The 21,148-nt window shown below is 43.5% G+C and overlaps 1 protein-coding gene across 1 annotated transcript in view; it reads left to right on the forward strand.

Annotated features, from left to right (window-relative positions):
- Positions 1-21,148, forward strand: part of Zfhx3 (zinc finger homeobox 3) — a 682,326-nt gene that overhangs the window by 211,437 nt on the left and 449,741 nt on the right. The window lies entirely within an intron of this gene.

Below are 21,148 nucleotides of genomic sequence, written 5' to 3' on the forward strand. Positions count from 1 at the left end.
GATCCTATTCATCTCCCCAAAGCAAAGTCTTTCATTCTTAGGTTGCCTTGGTTGGGTAATCTGTCGAGGCAATGAGAAAAATAAATACTGCACTAGATTCTATAGAGTTTTAATTCTGAGCCTTATTCTTACAGGCACATCAACTTAGAAAGTCAGAAAACCATCCAAGAGTCTTCTGTGAGTGTTGAAGCTGCTCAGAGTGAAACAAATTACAAGTATATACAATGGCTGGTCTTGCCAATGGCCACAAATCCTAGAAGTCTGTTGGCCAATGCTTTCTGAATCTACAGCTACATGTTGGCTTTGCCAAGAAAACTCCAATGCAGCTCCAACTCCGGCTTGTAGTAGACTTTTCTGAATTGGTCTCAGTGACTTGCTCCCCTCTCTGTGGTGGTGTCTAAGCAGCTCTTTTCCTGGTAGACACGTTTTCCCGGTTTCCATAGGTGTGGCCAATGGGCATGGTCAGGCTGACTTGGGTATCTCTACCCACAAACATACAAAAATTAAACTTTAAAAGTCGATATTCCTTTAATTCATTTCCTTTACTGCTCAGTCCTGGGGGGAATCTTCTGTTACCTTTATGCAGCAATAGGAAAAAAAAGTGTCGAATAGGATAGACTTAATTAAACTATAGGGACATTTTCAGGCGCTGGAATCTTAAAGAACTATTTATAGGCATCCATGCCTTTCAGTTAAATTCATACTCCTCTTCCTAAGAAACTCCAGGGGAACCTCGGCGAGTCAGCCCTTCTGTACCTTGCTGCTGTTCTTAAATGGTTAAATCGTGGCTCTGTGGCAGGGTTCCAAGTCTGGTGGAGATCCAGAGCAGTTGTTCTCAACCTCTCTAAGGCTTCAATGCAGTTCCTCCACTTGTGGTGACCCGCAACCATAAGATTATCTCGTTGCTACTTTATAACTGTAATTTGTGCTACTGTTGTGATTTGTAATGTAAATACCTGATATGCGTGTCTGATATGCAACCCCTTGGAGAGGGGTCACGGCCCACACGTTGAGAACCACTGATCTAGAGTCTCTTTCACAGTCTGGTTCCCAGTTTTTTTTTTTTCCCAGCTCCAGCGCTGACTCCTGGGGTTGCCTGATCAATTTGTCTTAAACACTCCAACAGTTACAATGGTCTTGACACCCACCTATGTCTGCCTTCCCACTCCTAAGACTGTCCGTTTAAAGTGTCCTGTTAAATGAAGCCTGGTGTATCTGTGCATATACACATCAAAGGGTTCTAGATCTGACCCATCACCCTGGAGCGGGGAATGGGGGTGGAGCACAATTTTTCTGAAGATTTAGAATCTAAAACATCTGAGACATCTTTGCTATGTGCCTCGAGGAATGTCTGTTCCGAAGGCCACCACCTCTTCCCGTGCTTGGCCATGTGTCCTAGTTGTAGCTAGAGTCATCCATTACCTTGCCCTTATTCTGATTCTTTTCCCTTTTAATAATAAATTATTGGCCAGGGAGATGACTCAGTGGGTCAAGAGTTTGCTATGCAAGCGTGAGGAACCAAGTCCGGATGCTCAGCATCTATGTAAAACAGCTGGGTGCTGTGGTGTACATAACTCCAGAGCTAGAGAGGCAGAGACTTGTGAATCCTCAGAGCCAGCCAACGCGAGTTGATCAGGGAGCTCCAGGTTCAGTGACAAAGTTTGTCTCACAAAGCGAGGCAATCATTAACAGAGGAGGGCACAAAGTATTGACCTCTGGCCTCTACTCATACATACACACATATGGATGTACATACACACATAAACCTACATATATATGTATCACACACATACAGACACACACACAGGGAGGAGAGAGAGAGAGAGAGAGAGAGAGAGAGAGAGAGAGGACCAATCAATCTCATGGCTTTCTAAATGGCTGTGAGCAAATCTTATTTAGGGTTTTCTTACCTGTGTGTGAGGTAATTAACATAGCCAACTTGAACTCGAGTCTTCAGAGACATCTCATAGCTTTCCTTATAGCAGGGCTTCAGTATTGACAGTAGCTTCAGTTGTGGGAATGTCTCAACGCACCCCATCCAGACCTTTCCTACAAGAGGAGCTGGAACCCTCTCAAACAAAAAGCAAGAACTCTTGACAACAGAACAGCTCCCCAAAAAGACATTCTAGAACATTTGACCTATCAAAGCCAGAGCCAGTCCAGAGCCAGTCCCAGTCCCAGTCAACCTGGCAAGGGTTAATCTCTCCCCTGGCCAAGCATGGTCCTCACAGCAGAAATTGCAGCACTTGGATGGGAGAGACAGAGGGTTGTCCCAAGTTATAGGCTATCCCAGGGTACAGAGCGAGTTGTAGAGCATCCTGTGCTACAGTAGAACATGAACCTGTTTTAAAAAAAATCAAGCAAACAAAGGAACAAAGACAATAACAACAAACATATATCATGTTCTCATGAATTCTATGCAATTTTGTTGAAATGGCTGGGATAGCATGTGATGGGCACCATTCCTGTAATCCAAGTAGTTAAAGCCAACTACCCGATCCTTCTGAGTCCGCCCACCTTCTTGCAGGTCCTCAGAGCTCTGCGGAGGACTCTATGCTAGAGAGAGGTGAGATGAATAGATACTGGCTATAATCCAGGCTTTCTAATCGTTGGTGAGCAGATGCAGTCCTGAACAACTCCATGCGGAGATGTCACTAATGTAGAAATTAGTGTTTTTCTCTTTCTGCCAGAATGCAGGATTTACATGATCCCTCACACATATCTCTGGAGGCCTGGGCTATAATCTCCTAACCAGCAAGGCGCCAATAAACCTTCACTCGGGAGAAAATACAACTCCCAGAAATTTCCAGAAGCTTTATCTCACTGGCAATTTCCCAAACTCTTCTCCGCTCCTCAAAAGAGCCTGGTCCTCTTCTGAGGTGTGTCTCAGGCATGAGCCTGAGGTCGCTTGCCTGCCCTTCAACAGGCGTTGTGAGCAAGCATTGATGTAGAGATGCCCTGTGGTATCAGTAGAGACAAGGACAGGGAGGGGACTGCTTGGGTGGACATGCATGAACTTGTGGGTCCCTTGGGTACCATCAGAGGGAGAATGGAGGACCAATAGCTCTAGGCCTTGAGTGAATCAACCACATTCTGTGCATGGATCTTGATTGGCCCGCATGTGTTGTAGGTGATAAGGTCAACTTGTTGACTGGATTGTCTTTCTGTGGTGTTGTATGCTTCGGACTGTTCAAGGCTGCCTTGAAGTCTCCCACCCTGCGTATGGGTTCTCTGAATATGGTTCCCAAATGCCAGGCTTCATCTTGCCATCTGCATCCGGAGTCTTCCTTTTGTTTCACCCACAATTCTCCGGCTTTGCCTGTGGGAAGGACTTACCTCTGCTAACCAATGTTCCTTCATGCTGCTTCCAAGCCGGGCAGCGCAACACTGGCATGCACTGCTCGCCACACCTAAGTGTTCAATTTGCAATTTATTTTGGTCACTTCCTGTTCAGAAATCTTTCACCATAGCCAAATTCCCCATAACCCCTACATTTAGTTATGTGATACCCATATGGATGTCTCTACCCACAGTTTAAAACATTGGGTTCTAGAATAATGTTTGTTCACCTGTCCCTGCAACATAGTACCTGGCATAAAGTGGCCATGTAGTAAAACCTTGCTGAACTCTTGTGATTTGTAGAAGTCAATTTATTCTCTATTTACACATAAATATATAACCACCTATCAATATCTGTAGGAAACTTATTCCACAACCTTATATGGACACTAAAATTCTGTGGACACTCGATTCCTTCATGTAAGATGGAGTAGTGTTTGCATGTGACCCACATATATCTTCTTTTATATTTTGAACATCTCTGCATCATTTATAGTCTGTAACACAGTGTAAAAGTTGTTGAAATAATTCCTAGGCATTGTTTTCATTGTTGTTGCTTTTGGTTGTTGTTGAAAGTGTGCACATGGGTATGTGGACTCAAATCACCGTTTACGAACATACAGAGGCTACAGAAGACATCAGGTGTCTTCCGCGGTTGCTCTCTGCCTCATTCCTTTTTAAGACAGGATCTCTTACTAACAGAAACTAACCAGTTCAGCTGGGCTATCTGGGCTGCAAGATCCCATAATGCAACTGACTTGACTCCCCGGCACTTGAGTTACAGGCACATACACCCATCCCTGGCTTTCTCCAGAAATGCTGGGGATTCGAACTCAGGTCCTCATGATTGCATAGCAATCATTCTCTTAGCCCACTAAGCCATCCCCCTTGTTCCATTTTCATCACTATGATATTGCCATTGTATTGAGTTTTTAGTTTTTCAAATATGTTTAAATGTGGTTGACAGAACCTACAAATACTGAACCCACAGAAGTAAAGGGCTCTAAGCACGCACATGCCACATACCTATGGCATTGATTCTATAATTACCACCCTTCAAGCAGGGCTCAAGACTCATCTTTCTAAAGTATTTGACCGTAGTAATGAGGATTCCAAAAGGTACAATGTAATACATAACACAGAGGGCCTGATGAGACTTGGACTAAGTCCTTCCCTGTCACACCCCCCCCCTTTATTCCTGGCTTGCTTCCACATCTAGATTTATCTGGCAAAGGCTATTACTCCTTTGATGATTCCCCAGGAGAACAAGTGGGTGGCTGGTTGTCTTCTCAGCCTCTGTCAGCCTGTGGGACTCAGTCCCGTTGAGAGGATGTTCAATAGGATGAATCTGACTCCTATCAAAAGAGCACCTGAGGGAACAGGACTTGGCCTGCCAGCCTGGAACCTCGCTGCCACTGAGAAATGTTCTTTCTCCTCGCACCTGCCCCCTTTTAGAGACAAATATCTGGCTTGCATCACACTGGAAAGGAAGCGGGGTGGGTTTTCCAATGCATTGGAAACTAGCAGCTGGGTTCCCTTGAAGATGCCATTTGGAATCAGTGTCTTACATTCCAAGCAGAATAGCAAGGTGCTTGCTGAAGAGGAAGCCACATGGGCCCTTCCTAGCCTTGGCTCAGAATATCTGGAACAGGACACACATATACTACAGTCACGTGAGCCTCCACCAATTGAACTCTGCACTCGATTAGCTTTCCTTTGAAGAGCTATTCAGCCAGACACTGGCCTTTCTGTATAGCCACATGGATGCTTAAATACTCTGCTTCAAAGGGGACCAGGCCAGGGATGGGACTCTGTTTCTAAACTGGGAGAGGGAAATGTTCCTATTCCATCCCTGGTCTCCTTCACTGTGTACTCCCTTCTTGAAAGGAGTCAGGTTGATTCAGTACTTTGGGGACTTGGTGACATTAACGTATCTGCTTTATGTAACACAAAGTCATTATTAGCAGCATCCTAGATCATAAAGGAAAAAAAAAGGTGTAACAAGAGACAAGGAGAATTTTTCCCCCCTTGAAGATAATAGCAGTCAGGCTGAAGGAGAGCAGGGTCGTGGAGCTGCACTCTGATTGGTGGCTCGCACTCTGCATTGACATTTCTGCAGTTTCATCAGAAATTCTAAATAATCCATGTGAAAACGGGTAGTTATTTACTGAAGATACACACGCCGCATGTGCACGCAGTGCACTGAAGACATAATCTTGGCTCTCGGGGCTGCCTTTTGTAGACAGCGGAGGCAGCAGCTGTTCTCAAAAGCCTTCGAAGAGAGGATCCAAGATGTGTGTGGAAAACTGAGTTAATGGGTGACTAAGTATGAGGGTTTGATAACGTGTGTGCTGAAGAAATACGTCTCCATGGGGGACAGCAGGAGGGAGTAGCTAGCTATGTGCGCACACCTGGCTAGCAGCTCACACAGGACCAAGCCTCCCAGCCGGGATGCTGGACCTTTCCGTGTTTTCAAGCTGGTTCCTGTTTTCTGTAGATGAAGGAAAACACATTCAGATCTCCAGGCAGACATGGATCTGTAGGGATTCATGCCCCTGGCTTGTCCGGGTGCTTCTGAGCTCACATCTCCTTATGCTAATCAGACAGGATGGAGAAGCAGGTGGGAGAGATGCTGGGTCTGGCTTCTGTCTAGGATCAGGAGCTCCTGGTCCCCAGCCTCATTTGGGAAATAATTCCAGATGCACTCCACAAGGTCCCTCTTGTGTCTCCCTCTTTCCTCATGGGCTCAGCCAGCATGGCTACCCTTCTCTCTTTCCCTCTGCCGGATGCCCACAACCATTCTGATTAAAAAAAAAAAAAAGTCAGAGCCCTCTTGTCCTCCTCTTCTGCTCCCTGCATCTAGGGGCAAATGTACAGGGTCAGGCAGGGCCTTGTTGAGGGCACGGGCAGGCGATCTCTGGTGGCTCAGTTGTTCTGAGCATTCTGAGTCCTGTGAGAGGGAGCAGAAAGGAGGAACGGCAGGAACCAGGATCATAGTAAATGTGGATGCTTGATTGGGGGAGAGTTGCACAAAGTCTGGCATGTTCACACCAAACCCCACACGGCTCTACCAGGGCGTGTGAGCTTCAGCTCGCCCCTCCCCTGCACTAACTAGAAACACGAACTCATCATACTCGGGTTCATTTGAAGAACACACTCGGTGCTGTTTCCTAATTTGGGGTTGTCCAATCAATTGGAATTGCTCCTCTTCATAAGACTGGGGTTTTTTTTTTGTGGGGGGAGGGGGGTTGTGAGGCTGTAAAATTTGCATCCATTCCAAACAGAACGCATTCTTCTGAGACTGTCATTCTGATACTGGTTTTATTATTTATGTGCCAGGGGTGTGAAGTATAGAAGGAGAAAGAAAGGGACGGGTAACTCTGTGTGTGTGTGTGTGTGTGTGTGTGTGTGAGAGAGAGAGAGAGAGAGAGAGAGAGACAGAGAGAGAGAGAGAGACAGAGAGACAGAGAGACAGAGAGACAGAGAGAGAGACAGAGAGAGACAGAGAGAGACAGAGAGAGACAGAGCACAACAGGAGCCACAGAAGGAAGAATTGGCTCCATCTAAAGCTATTTGTCCCTCCCAGAAATGTGTTTTCATGACAGACTGTTTCAGACCCAGCGAGACAAAGGAAGCATTTCCAGCACATATTATGAATTCCAAAATGTATAATAAATACACATTTTACAAAAGCAATATGTGTTTTAAAATATAATATATGCAAACAATCGTATAAATCACCAGGCTTGACACGAGTCAGCCGAAGAGGCTTCTGGGGAAATGGTGTTGTGCGTGTGCGTGTGTTTTTAATAATGTAAAAATATGTGTAATATGTTTGAAAAACAACAGCCAAAACCCCTTCTACCTGCCAACTTTATAATACTTATTTCCCCAGAGTCTGCTATATCCTAGATTCTCAGGAAAATAACAGGGGGCTTACATAAAAAGTATAAATATGAATAAGATGTTAAAAAAAAACTCCACCCATCTCCATATATATTTCCCCAATGGACTTGACCAGCCCAAGCATCATATGTCAAAAAAATGTGCATTTTATGGCCTTCATGCAAAGGTTTCTATAATGTTATTGTGTGAGGCAGAGCCAAAGACTACCAAGGAGGAGAGTTCCATTGGATACCCATTCTGACACACCCCACAGAGCCTGGTGCTATCACAATGTCTTAGAGGCTAAATGTTAGCCCACATTGTACATTTTATGTCCTTTGTTTGCTGGCAACATCTCTAGACTATTTTGTGGTTAGTAGGGTGGGACAGAATGGGATTCCTGGCTTCTTGCTCTAAATTTTGTAATCTCTTCATATAACTCCATGGAGTCCATCCACTTGTGGGTATTGGGTCACTAAATGTCACTGTCTTAATCTGTGTGTGTGAGTGTGTGTGTGTGTGTGTGTGTGTATGTGTGTGTGTGTGTATGTGTGTGTGTGCATACATGTGCATATGTATGTATGTGTTTGTTATGTTTGTGCATGTATGCATGTGTGTGCATGTGTGTATGTGTGTGCATGTATGTGAGTGTGCCTCTGTGTGTGTGTGTGTGTGTATGTGTGCATACATGTGCATATGTATGTATGTGTTTGTTATGTTTGTGCATGTATGCATGTGTGTGCGTGTGTGTATGTGTGTGCATGTATGTGAGTGTGCCTGTGTATGTGTGTGTGTGTGTGCATACATGTGCATATGTATGTATGTGTTTGTTATGTTTGTGCATGTATGCATGTGTGTGCATGTATGTGAGTGTGCCTGTGTATGTGTGTGTGTGTGTGTGTGTGTGTGTGTGTGTGTGTGTGTGTGTGTATGCATGTGTGCTAGCAGGCACATGCCATAGCACACATGTAGAACTCAGAAGCTAGCCTTAGCTCTTGGTCCTTGCCTACCACGCTGTTTGAGACAGGCTCTCCTGTTCCCCACATCTTGTGGTCAGGCTTTAAGGAATTCGTTCTCCCCTCCTTACCTGCTCGTCTCACAGATGTGCCCTCCCCTGCCTACCTTTATGTGGGTTCTTGGGATTTGAACTGGGATCCTCATGCTTAGGTGGCAAGCACTTTGTTCATTGGCCCAGGTCCTCAGCCCAATCTCCATCTAAGCCAGATGCATCTGTCCTTTCCTTGTTCTGCCCATGCTAGGGAAACAAACCAGAATTTCCTTATTACAACCAAACTTTGAACACAGGTGAGACAGATGCATAGAAGGGGTCAAATCTATCTAGGAAGAAGACCTCCACTACAAAGGGAATGCTGGGAAAGAATATCTGCCTCTGTGTAGATAAAGGGCTGTTCATTTAACTCCTGGTCCTAATACCAGAGAGAGAGAGAGAGAGAGAGAGAGAGAGAGAGAGAGAGAGAGAGAGAGAGAGAGTAAATACAGAGTCTTCCCGTGAGTTTGTGGTAGGGAATACTATGAAACCATTGCAAAGAACATTTAGAGCATTTTTAAAATACGCATCATACATTACAGAAGGCAATATATTCAATGGAAGCACCATGCTAACTCCAGACCTTAATCATCACCACCCCATTTTTTCTCTCCCCAGCCCCTGACAACCACTCTTCTAGCTTCTGTTTGACGATTTTAGAATGCACACATAGGAAAATCTTGCAATATTTGTCTTTCTGCATCTGCCTTATTTAATTTAAAGTACTGCATTCCTGTCTGCCCATGTTGATATTAGTAATAAGATTTTCTTTTTTTCTTTTCTTTTTTTTTTTTTTTTTCGAGACAGGGTTTCTCTGTCTAGCCCTGGCTGTCCTGGAGCTCACTTTGTAAACCAGGCTGGCCTCGAACTCAGAAATCCGCCTGCCTCTGCCTCCCGAGTGCTGGGATTAAAGGCGTGCGCCACCACGCCCAGCTTTCTTTTCTTTTTAGGGTTAAGTAATACTCTGAATATGTATAAATCATAATTTCAATTATCTATACATCCATGGTTATACAGGTCACCATTCTGACTTTTTACAATGATAGTGCAGTGAACATGTCTATACATGTATACATACATACATACAAATATCTCTTCAGCATTATTTCAATCTCATTATATAAATACCCAGAAAGGGAATTTCTAGACCATGGGATAGCTTTTTTACTTTTTCAGGGTGCTCCAATTGCATCCATTGTGACCGTTTGAATGAGAAATGCACACACACACACACACACCATAGTCTCAGGCATTTGAAAACACATTGGGTTCTGTTTAGAGCGTTTTAGATAATAGAGCCTTGCTGGAGGAAGTGTGTCACTGAGTGTGGGCTCTGGAAACTTATAGTCTCACCCTACTTGCTGTTCACGATCTGCTTCATGCTTGCTTTTGAAGAGGTGGGCTCTCAGCTTCCTGTTCCTGCTGCTATACCAGCCACTGGCTGCTGAATCTCCTTCCATGATGGACTCTCATCCCCCTGGTACCTCAAGTCGAAATAGGATGCCTTGATCATGGCATTTTATCGCAGCAATAGAAAAACAATGAAATACACCCATCAATAGTACACACAAGTTCTCTTCTCTCCACATCCTCACTAGCAAATATTCTTCACTTCTCATTATGAGCTAACAGGTAAGAGGTGATAATGGCTGTGATTTGGGCTTGCATTTCACTAATCGTGAATAATGTTGAAAACCTTTAGATCTATTCCTTGGCAGTTTGCATAACTTGTAGAAAGACGTGTCTGTTCAGCATGTTTTTAATTGCATTGTTAGGTGACTGCTATTGAGTTCTATGAGCTCCTCGTGCTGTGGATATTAACCCCTTGTCAGCTATGTGGTTTGAGCACATTACCTCTCATCCTGCAGGATAACTTTTGGTTTATTGGTTGTTCCCTTTCCTGTGCAGAAACGTATTAGTTTCATGTGTTTCCACCTTTGTATCCCAGAGGATTTGCCTGTGATTTTTTTTTTTTTGGAGAGGGACCTATTTTAACAGTCTTTGCAGACTTTAACCTGTGGTTTCTCTGAGGATTTACATTTAAGTCTTTCATCTATTTGGGGGTCAATTTCTGTGTATGATATAAAATAAGAACCTAGGCTCATTCTCTCATATGTGGATATCTGATTTCCTAATTCCTATAGCATTATATAGGGAGGAAGGAAGGAAGGGAGGGAGGGAGGGAGGGAGGGAGGGAGGGAAGGAAGGAAGGAAGGAAGGAAGGAAGGAAGGAAGGAAGGAAGGAAGGAAGGAAGGAAGGACCAATCAATCTTTGGCTGGATCGCTGCTGTCTTTTTAAGCTTCAAATTCATCAAGATGAAGTTAGTCTAGAGTGGGAGGGAGGAACTAAGAGATAAGACAACTGGCAACTTAACTGTAAAGGTTCCAGATGAGATACACAGACAGGGCAGGGCTCAGAGTGCCAAGAATGTTATGTTCTATTAGACTAGGAAGCATGGGCTTCTACCAACCTAGGAGAAGGGAAGGAGGAGGCTGTGGTAAGCAGTCACAGCTCTTCTCACTGATATGATAAAGTGGTCTAGCAGGATAGTCTTAGCATCACCACAAAAAATCAAAAACTCATTTTTAGTGAGAATATGAAAATCCACATTTTTCTGATGATTCAATTTTAATAACTTCTTTGGGTTTTTTTTATTATTATTATGATGCTTAGTTTTCATTGTCAAGTTGACACAATCTAGAATCACCTAGAGAATAATAAAATAATATCCTAGATCAGGTTAGCCTGTGGGCATGTCTGTGAGAAAATGTCTCAAGGTTAAATTGATGTGGAAAAAACCAGCCAGCCCACTATGGGTGGCTCCATTTCCTATCAAGAGGGTCCTAAGCAATGTAAAATGAAGAGACAGAAAGCAAGCAAGCATGCCGGCAAGCACTCATTTCTCTTTGTTCCTTGTGGCAGATGTGGTGTAATTAGCTACTTCAAGGACCTGCCCCCAATGTCTTTGCTAGATTACAGTGACCTGACACTGTAATCTAAATAAACCTTCCTCCCCGAGCTGCTTTTTGCCAGCATGCTTTATTATAGCATCAAGAAAGGAAACTAAAACACTGACCGTTTTCCAATTTAATAGAAAAGAATGAGGTATCCAGAAATGTCTTCTTTGGGACACAAATATTAAAAGGTGCATCTCTTTCTCCACCATCAGCAAGGCAGATTAATTCAAAGATGAATTGAATCGGGGAAATTGCCAGCGACTGCTCTCTCAGCTTTTATTGGTTGTGTTGGTGACCTACAGACAGAAACACTTTCACTACAATGTCATAAAAATTTAATTCTTTCTACAATTTGGGGAGTTATTCTCCTCTGTAAGTGATGGTGGGAAGCACTTTGATGCTTCTGGGTTTTAATAAAGAGTCCCTGTGCCCAGTAAAGAAAAACAAACCGGTTAGCACCTCAAGCTAAAAGCCACGGCGTCCATCCTTGCTCTGGGACTCAGAAGCCACTGTGCTGGCCTTGAGGATGGTTTGTCACAGGGCAAGGCTGGAAGTAAGCAAAGCCAAGGTGACTGCTGGTTCATTCTGGAAATTAAATATTTCCATTAGGTAGAAAACAAGAGCGTCAACATGCCGTTTGTCGGCCTTGAAATTCGTCTTGATTAAAATGCTGCAATTGTGCCAAGTGCGTTTTGTAAATCAACTTAGCATTTGTCAAGCCCTCGGCAAGCCCTTTTGAGAGAAATCAGAAAGTATAATGCATAAGCTAGCACTCAAATTAAAGAATTTATCCATATATCTTATGAAAGCAATTCAGGATACAAAAAGAAAATCGGTTATGTGATTTAACCTATCTCTCAGTTGCTATGGAATCCTTCCTCCAAGAGACTTTTAGCGCTTGGTATGTTAGCAATCTGTTTGGCATCAACAGAAATTCATCCTGAGCCTTAGAGGGTAAAACATAAAATGGTAGGGGGCTGGATGTCGTGGTGTTCGCCTGTAACCCCAACACAGAGGAAGGTGTGCCTGGAAGACTGCACGTTCGAAGCAAGGCGGGCCTGTGGGAGTCTCACAAAGAAAATACACAAGAAAACGGCTGCCTGCGGTACTGAGAACTTCCTGGTTTCAGAGAGAGCCCGGATTTATCTTCCATCTGATGGAGCTGTTTGTGAGATCGGCAAAATGTATCTCCCTCCCATGAACAGAGAGGTTCTACATACAGGGAAAACTTGCTATTTGCCTTAAATGATTTCGTTGTGAGAGTTTAGAGGTCTTTTCTGGTTTTGAAAAAAATAAAATAAAATAAAAAGTAAGCAGGGGCTGCAGAAATGTTACAAGGTTTCTTCACAATTCAGAACCTCAGAGAGCACGCAACTATGAGGAAGCATACCAAAACTTGTGTTAAATCTGAGCCAGAAATAACATGATAAACTCACACCTTCTCTGGAGCCACTACTGATTCAATGTATCAGATGTCAGGAGGGCGTGTTCTATATGGAGATAGATTAGGAAGTCCCCTCATTGAACAGAAATCCAGAGTAATGACAGAGACAAAAGCCACAGGCCTCACAGACTCGGCAGTGGCCACCCGGAACTGAACTCCTGTGAGACACCAAAGACTCAACTTGTCTAACAAGAAGTTACTAGACTCGGTGCTTGAATCATGAATTCAGGACAGAACAAAATATTGGGGAATGAAAAAGAAAGTCCTGCCTAGAGATGCAGGCTTATTGGCTATGGGGATGTTGGGGGCAGATGTGGCTCCTGAAGAAGACATAGAGCCCTGATGGCTAGTCCTATGGTATCATCAAGCATCCTGCTGGGGAGAGAGCCCCTGGCTGTTATAATGTCTTGCTTCTGCCCTGTGGATCAAGTGCGGCGCAGGAGATCATCAGACCTTGAAATGAAAGAGAAACCAAAAAACCTTAGATTTTCACATCAACCTTCAGACCAGGATTCTGCACTATGTATAGAAATCTAACACAAAAGAAAACAGCAGATGCTGGCCACCACTGGAACATCGGGGCAGGAGTGCACAGCGATCATGTGACTATTCTGAATCAACGTGAAGTTGTGAGTTAAAGATGCTCACCAGTTATCAAGGATGTAAATATTAAAGACAAGCAAGGATCGTACTGTAGGTTTTTTGTCTTAGAGAATTATTTTTATTTGTTTTGAAACAGAATCTTCCTTCGTAGTCCCGGCAGGCCTTGAATTCTCAGTCCTTCGACTTCAGCCTTGTTCTCTAGCTTTGCTGACTTACACTACCATTCCTGGCTAAGCATGAATATTCTAGAAACTGAATTCAAACTACTATCTGGAAATAGTTTGTCAGTAAAGTAAAAAGAAGACAGTTGATTATCTGTGACTACCCAAAGATAATTGTTAGAAATTTTAAAGATGAAAAAAATAAAAACTTGTATCAAATGAGCTCTACACTTGATACATTCAATAGACACACACACATACATACATACATACATACATACATACATACATATAGTTCATCTAGATTATATATGGTAATGGCATATGTCTGATAAGAGTTTCAGGGAAAGAAATATGAAGAGTGTTAAAACATGCTAGATATAAAGAAAATGAAATAAGAATAATTCCATGGCAGACACATAACAACAAAACTACCCCCCCCCAAAATGTGAAGTGAAGAGAAAGAAGAAGAAGAGTGGGGTCTGGCTCAGTGGGTTAGAGTGCTTGCTACAGAGGCATGAAGATTTGAGTTCTAATCCACAGCACCCAGGTACAAAGCCAGACATGGCTACCCATGTACCTGTAACCAAAGCATTGTATGAGGGCAGAGTCTACAGAACTCACTGGCTGCCGATCTAGCTCCAGGTTCAGGGAGAGACCCCCATCTCCATGGCAAATGACAGAGGATGAAAGAGCAGGGCACCTGTTATCCTCCTTGGCCTCTTCAGACCGGGACACTGGCACACACATATGTACACATCGGAAGAAATAAAGAGCTAAATGAAGACTTAATGAACTGCAGATTTATCAGTTGCAAAGAGAGATAAGAGGCAAAAGATCAGAGGACCAAAAAAGACATGAGAAAGAAAGTTAACTGTCAACATATACCTGCCTAAACTTTTTTTGAAGGCTAAGAGAAAAAATGAGGTTCTCTTTGGGTATTTATAAACTGGCTATTAAATATCTCTAAAAGTACTAAAACGGAACCTAAAGGGAATTCTAATAACCAAGGGCAGTGAACAAAGTATGCTAATTCATTTAGCTTTTTACATTTTAAAACATCTTTTCATTTTAGAGTTAAAATGATCCACTTCTAGGCCAACCTGAATTCAGGAGGTTTTCAAAAGGTAAACCCATTTACTCGGGAGCATGGTGGAAATCCTGTTTTATTTAGTCCCATTGTGAAAACTTAGCCAGGCATGGTAGCACACGTCTGCATAGTGAAAACTAGATTGATATGTATAATTTTTAATAACACGAATCATTTCTAGAATGGCAGATATCCAACCTATAGTCCAAAACCAGTACGGATCAATACGGTGGAAAATTGGTTGATTTTATTAAAAAGTAGAAAAACTCTATTTTTTTTTTAACTAGAAAAAACAGCTAAGAGTGACATCACATCCCTACTAGAGACTAGCAAAAGAAAATTACCCAGCTTATGTTATGAGGCTGGGGGATCCCCCAAATCTCCTAAGACCCACAAGAAAGTCAGAAACCAACTTCATACATGAACCCACTTGAAGAGCTGTGGCCCAAGCAAGCAAAAGAAGCAAGTTGAACTTGGTGCCAGGCAGGCCTTGAATTCTCAGTCCTTCTACTTCAGCCTCGAGAACTCTAGCATTGCTGACTTATGCTACCATATAGAATTCATATTAGCTGGCAGAGTGGAATCCCGGCAGTGCAAAATGCTTCTACCTGAGAAGGGGGAAGAGAAACAGCTGTGATGTCGGGAGAGGATATGAGGACTCCATGTGCAATAAGGAAAGATGAATCAATTAAAAATAAATTCTTATTCATTAGAAAAATTCATAGCGTCTAAGATACAAGGAAATTACTTAAACCCATAAAGGGTCACTATCGAAAATAGAGAGCAAACGCCATGCTTACAGAATTTCCATTAGAGTCGGTTTCTTTGACGAGAGAAAATTAGGAAAACGATACTGGCAATTATTGTGATATAAATATATAATGCCTAGGAAATCTCAGGGAGGGGGTAGACAAGAGTAATAGAGTAAATTATCCCTTTCAGATTATCAAAACATATTAAGAAGTAACAATAATTAAAGCAATTTGGTGCTGCTAAATAAAGAAAAAAAATAGACAGACGAGTGGATTCAAGACAGGATCCATGAATAGAATGGAACAGGAGGTAACAGACAGAAGTGATCGTGAATTAAATACCGAGAGAGTAAGACGGCAGTTAGGATAGGACACCATTCTTACTAGGTATGGGAAGCTCCTGGGGACAAAATAAACAAGCTTCACAGAAATCAAAGGCTTTCAAACAACACAAGGGGACGTACAGGTAAGAATTCGGGTCAACGTGGGCTCCTGAGCTGCCTCCGTTTCTAGAATGAGTGTGAAGAGCAGAATCCACAGAGGGAAGACTGATAGTGAGGGCTGTGAACAGACCAACCAAGATGAATAGCCCAGGAAAAAGAAATGCGAAAGGGCATGTCAGCTATCCGCATCGAGTTGGCAAACTAATGCAGAAGGAGTTGGAGAATATGAATTCCTGGCTGGGGGTGTTACTGTCATTCTCTTCTTTGGAGTCTCTAACGACTCCAGTGATAGCTATTGGTGTTTGAATACACATGGTCTCTATTTGAAAGTTTTGGACTTTAACCTGGGTCCTCATGTGTACCAGATACCTATTCTGTGCTTGACTTAAAGTCCCAACCCATAAATATAAACATCCTTTTGTTTAATCCCACAGTCTACATACAGGAGTGTACAAATACGCCTTCAAAGAGCTTCAAACACATGCCTACAAAATAGCCCACTGAGAACAGTGAGAATTTACTTCCGTTTTATGGCTTCCTGTTTTTTAAGTTGAATTTTCTAACCACATGGTAAAATACTTTTATTTCATATCCAGCAGGGACAATTTAGATAGTAGGTTTATGGTCCATTCATATCCTTCATGTTTTAATAAATATTCTTCAAATGGTCCAGAGTCCTTATATCTATGGGACTTCGGGGGCTAGAAATCATATTACTCTCTGCAATTCCTCCTTGTAGCATGGGAACCCCCAAAATATTACCAGTTGAGGGTTCAAATGTTCTCGTCAGTTTAGCCTGTCTAGGGACAGACAGCTATAAAGCAGGGGGCACCAATATTTAGTGTTGCTATTGACTGATTACTCAAATAATATACTGATAAATACTAATATTTCGTGTCTGTGTATGTGTGTGTGTGTGTGTGTGTGTGTGTGTGTGTGTGTGTGTGTGTGTGTGTGTGTATGTTTTCTAGACTGTTGGGACTGATAGTAAAATCACTCAGGCATAGGGTGTAATATGTGTGTGTGTGTGTGTGTGTGTGTGTGTGTGTACACATGTGTTGTTTATGAGTATGTAGACACACATGCTTGTCTGTGTGTCTTCCTCTATTGCTTTTCACCTTTTATTTCTCTGAGACAGGGTCTTTCACTAAACCTGGAGCTCCCAGTTGGCTGGAGTAGCTGGAAAAAAAGCTCCCGGCAGCCCTGGGTCACAGACATGTGCTACGACACCTTGGTTCTGGAGCTCCACACTCACACCACGTGCTTGCATGGAAGGTGTTTTCATCTTTGAGCAATCTCCTCAACCCAAAGAAGTGTTTCGTTTTGTGTTCTCAGTCTCTAGGAGCAGAGAAGCCCAAGTTAGACGCTCAATAAATGGTGGTAGGAATCATTCAGTGGTAAGCTGAGGCTCACTGGCAGAGTGCTTGCATCAGGAAATAAAATGCCATATGTATCTGTTTAACAAACACAGATCGGGTGTTGTTCAATCCACAGCTGTGCTTTGGAGCAACAAATCTCAGTACTGTGTCTCCTCAACCCAATACAAACATTTCCCCAGAAAGTGGAGAGAGACAATCATATGGTGTTGCCTGTTGCATTTTTGCAATTACAAAACCTTTGAAGGCAGAACATGGTGGTGCACAGCCATAATTTTATCACTCAGGAGACTGAAGCTGGGCAATCATCAGCTCAAAGCCAGGCAGAGATTCATGTTGAGTTTGAGGCTAGCCTGAGGTATGCATTAAGATGTTGTGTCTAAAGAACAAAGTACTTACTGCAATCTAATTTTAATACCATGCCATTAATGATGGGGCATTTAACAAGCTTCCAAAACAGGAAGGCTGCAATATCATGCATGGTCAAAGCCAGTCTTTTAGGTAAATACGGTTTCTTCTTTCTTCTCATTTTCCCTCAGAATGACAGAAGCTTTATCAAGGATGAGTGACTTTGGTTGGGTCCTCAGCCCCTGGCCTGTAGAGGTGCCTCACAGTCTTCAATTGAAAGCTATGTTCCTACGGTCTTTCCCATTTAAAGATGAGGAAGCTGAAGCCTAGGGGGTTAGGAAAGTATAAGAATGCCTGAGTTGGTCAGCAGCACAGGTGGGATTGTGAGTTGGCACCCTGACCTACAAGCCAGGCTGCTAGGTGGGCTCAACCATCTGCCTGAAATCTTGCTCCCTAGCTATGCTGCCCTTACAGAGAGATCTGCAGGCCGGGAGCTAGACAGCGGGCCCAGAGAAGCCATTGCAAGAGAGTGACGTGAGTAGGGTGTGACCTACCGGCAAGGGTGGCACGGGAGCACAGCATCCAAGACGCATGGCAGTAGAGAACCTAAATGTAAGAAGTGAACACATCTGAGCGATGGAAAGGGTCTGCTCTGTGACATTTTAAAGATCAGGGGCTCACATCACAGTGACTGGACTCTGGGCTTGCAGCCCACACTGATCTTCTGTGGATGCTTCTGTCACCATGTGGCTCAACCCTGGGCTCGGTCAGTGGTGGGGGGAAAGGTCAGCAAGAGCAGATCCAAGTGTGGGGACATTTTCTTAATGCAAACCAAAGCCAAATAAAATCACCAACAATAACAAAAGAAGAGAATTCTACTGTTTGCAGTTCGTTCGTTTCTAGCTTGTTTGAAACTGAGTCACATATAGCCCAAGTGGGCCTTCCGACGTGTGGTCCTAAAGGTTTTTGTGTCTGCCTCTACTACCTGAGTGTTGGGATTATAGGCACACAATACCACGCCCATTGTGCATGGTACTGCAGATCAAACCCAGGATTTGGTTCATATAAAGTAAACTCTACCAATTAATCTGTATTCCTAGCCCTTAATATTCTTTAAATGAATAAAAGATCCACTGGGATGACCAACATCTCAAGTTTCTGCTTCTGAGAGCTCTTGCAGTCTCTAATTACAAACTGGATTTCTCCTCTCCCCATATAGAACACTGTAGTGTCTTAAATAAGAATACCTCCTATAGGTTCACATATTTAAATGCTTGGGCCGTGGATTAGGAGGTGTGGCCTTATTGTAGAAGTATGTCACTATATAGGGTGGGATTTGAGGTTTCAAAAGCCCAAGCCAAGCCCAGTGACTCTCTTCCTGCTGCCTTTGGACCTGTGTGTAGAACTCTCAGCTACCTCTCCAGTACCATGTCTGCCCGTATGCCGCCATGCTTCCCACCATTTTTAAATTAATAAATCCATATGTGTATTTCTTCACAGCAGATCAGGAGGGGCTGCCAGATAGCCCCGGGGTTCTAATCTCCTCTAGCTCTTGATAATTGTGTCACCTTACACAGAGGTCTTAATGTCTCTGCATCTGGGTGTCCCGTGTGTGGAATAGAAGTACTGTCTAATTTGAAGGTGAAGAATAAATGTCATAGGATGTGGGACACCCATGCGTGATATCCCCAAGAGATGCTAAAAGTTATTCTTATCATCGTAATCCTGTGTTTTCCACCCAGGAACAATTTCACCCCAGAAAGCACTTGCCAATATCAACCCAGGAAAGCCAAATGTTGGCACTGGGGATCTTATAGAGTAGCTCTCTACTTTGTTTCTGCGTCACTGTCAGCTTGATACTCGCAGAGTCACCTACCTAGGATAGGGGAACCTCAGCTAAGAATCTGCCTGGATCAGTCTGGTGTGTCCATGAGGCCCTTTCTTAATTGCTAATCGATAAGGGAGGGTCCAGCCGACAGTGGTGGTGCAGTGGTGGTTCAACTCCTAGGCAGCTGGGCCTGAGTTCTAGAAGAGAAACGTCTGGGTCGAGCCAGAGAGGGTGAGCCAGTAAGCAGCTTTGCTCCTCTGTGGTCTCCGCTTCCGTTCCTGCTTCCAGGTTCCTGCAGTAAGTCCTTCCCCTGGCCTCCCTTGTTACAGGATTTCAGATTGGCAGTGTCAGCTGAATAAGGCTTTAGCCACTGAGCCATCTCCCCGTCCTGCAAGAAGGAACCCAACAGTAGTTACTTGCTCTATTCCTTGATTGGTAATGGATGCCTGTCTGTGTTTGTCAAAACTCACTCTACCATATTTTTTTAAAGTGAAATTTTTCTTGAATATGAAGAATACCTTAATGAGCCTGACCTTAAAACAAAGCTAAAGGCCAACAAATGGGTGGCTGGAATCCAGACGGAGTGTTTCTGTTAGAATAAAAAGCAGATGGCTGCCCGGCTGAGGAGGCTCCGCAAAAAATAACCAGCGAACTTTAAATCCCAAAGTGGGGTTAGCCTAGGTCTTTGTTTCCCACCTGTGCACATGGTGGTTTCAGAACAGTCTCCAGCGGTGGGCACTGCTGTCAGCCAGGCATCTGCATGCCCATGGGTGTTCCCTGGGCCCACCCTGTTAGCTTTGGCTAGCTGTGAATAGCCGCTTTGCCTCCCAGCTGTTCACTGTCCTTCCATGGCAGAAAGTTTATATTCAGGGCCAAAAACCAGGCCACAGCCACAGCCTCCCCTGGGTCTCCATGGTTATCCTTCAGCAAGAAGAGAATGCAACCTTTTGGGTTGCACCAGCCCCTCGTTTTAAAACAAAGGCCTGCCGAGAGGGCCAGGTGTGCCCTGAGCACTCTGTGACTAGCAGAGTCAGACACGCTTGTTCGTCTGAATTAGCACAGAGCACAAGGCCTTTACCACGGTGCTAATTGCTATTGGGTGTAAACAAGCGGTCCCAGTATGTGGGCATGAGGCCGGACAAAACAGATGCCAGAGCCATTCAGAGCTCTGCCCTGCACGGTTGCTGTGCTGGTGGCTGAGAGTGACTTTGTCTAAATGTCAGTCTCCCGTGGGCCTGGTCCCCAGCAGTCCTAGATGAGTAACTGAGCAAGTGCAGCCCTTCCCCCTCCTGACCATACGTGTGGTACTTAGCACTCAGTTCTGCCTCCCACTTTCTTACACGGTAGGAAAATATGTACCACCTATAATTTCTCCCCTAAATGCTACCAGGCAAAGAATTCAGCCCTTTGAAGAGCCAGCTGCAACCCAAGGTTAACTTTGTCCACCAAAGTTCTTTTTTAAGATGTCTTTTATGAGCATATAGTAATTATATATGTTGGATTTCTTTATGACATTTTCATTCATGTATATATTTTAATCATATTCATCCCCCATCACACTTGGTTCCACTCTTCCTTTCCTCTTCTTCATTCCACTGTTCTGCTTGTGTGTGTGTGCGTGCATGTGTGTATGTGTGTATATGTATGTATGTGTGTATGTGTGTGAATGTGTGTGTTTGTGTATGTGTGTATATGTGTGTTTTAGTATGTGTATATGTGTATGTATGTATGTGTGTATTTGTATATATGTGTGTATATGTATGTGTATATGTGTATATGTGTGTATTTGTGTATGTGTATATTTTTGTATGTGTGTATATGTGTATATGTGTGTGTGTTATATGTGTGTATGTGTGCATATGTGTGTATATGT

The sequence above is a fragment of the Mus musculus genome, chromosome 8 (assembly GCF_000001635.26).
Source record: "Mus musculus strain C57BL/6J chromosome 8, GRCm38.p6 C57BL/6J".
Lineage (NCBI taxonomy): Eukaryota > Metazoa > Chordata > Mammalia > Rodentia > Muridae > Mus > Mus musculus.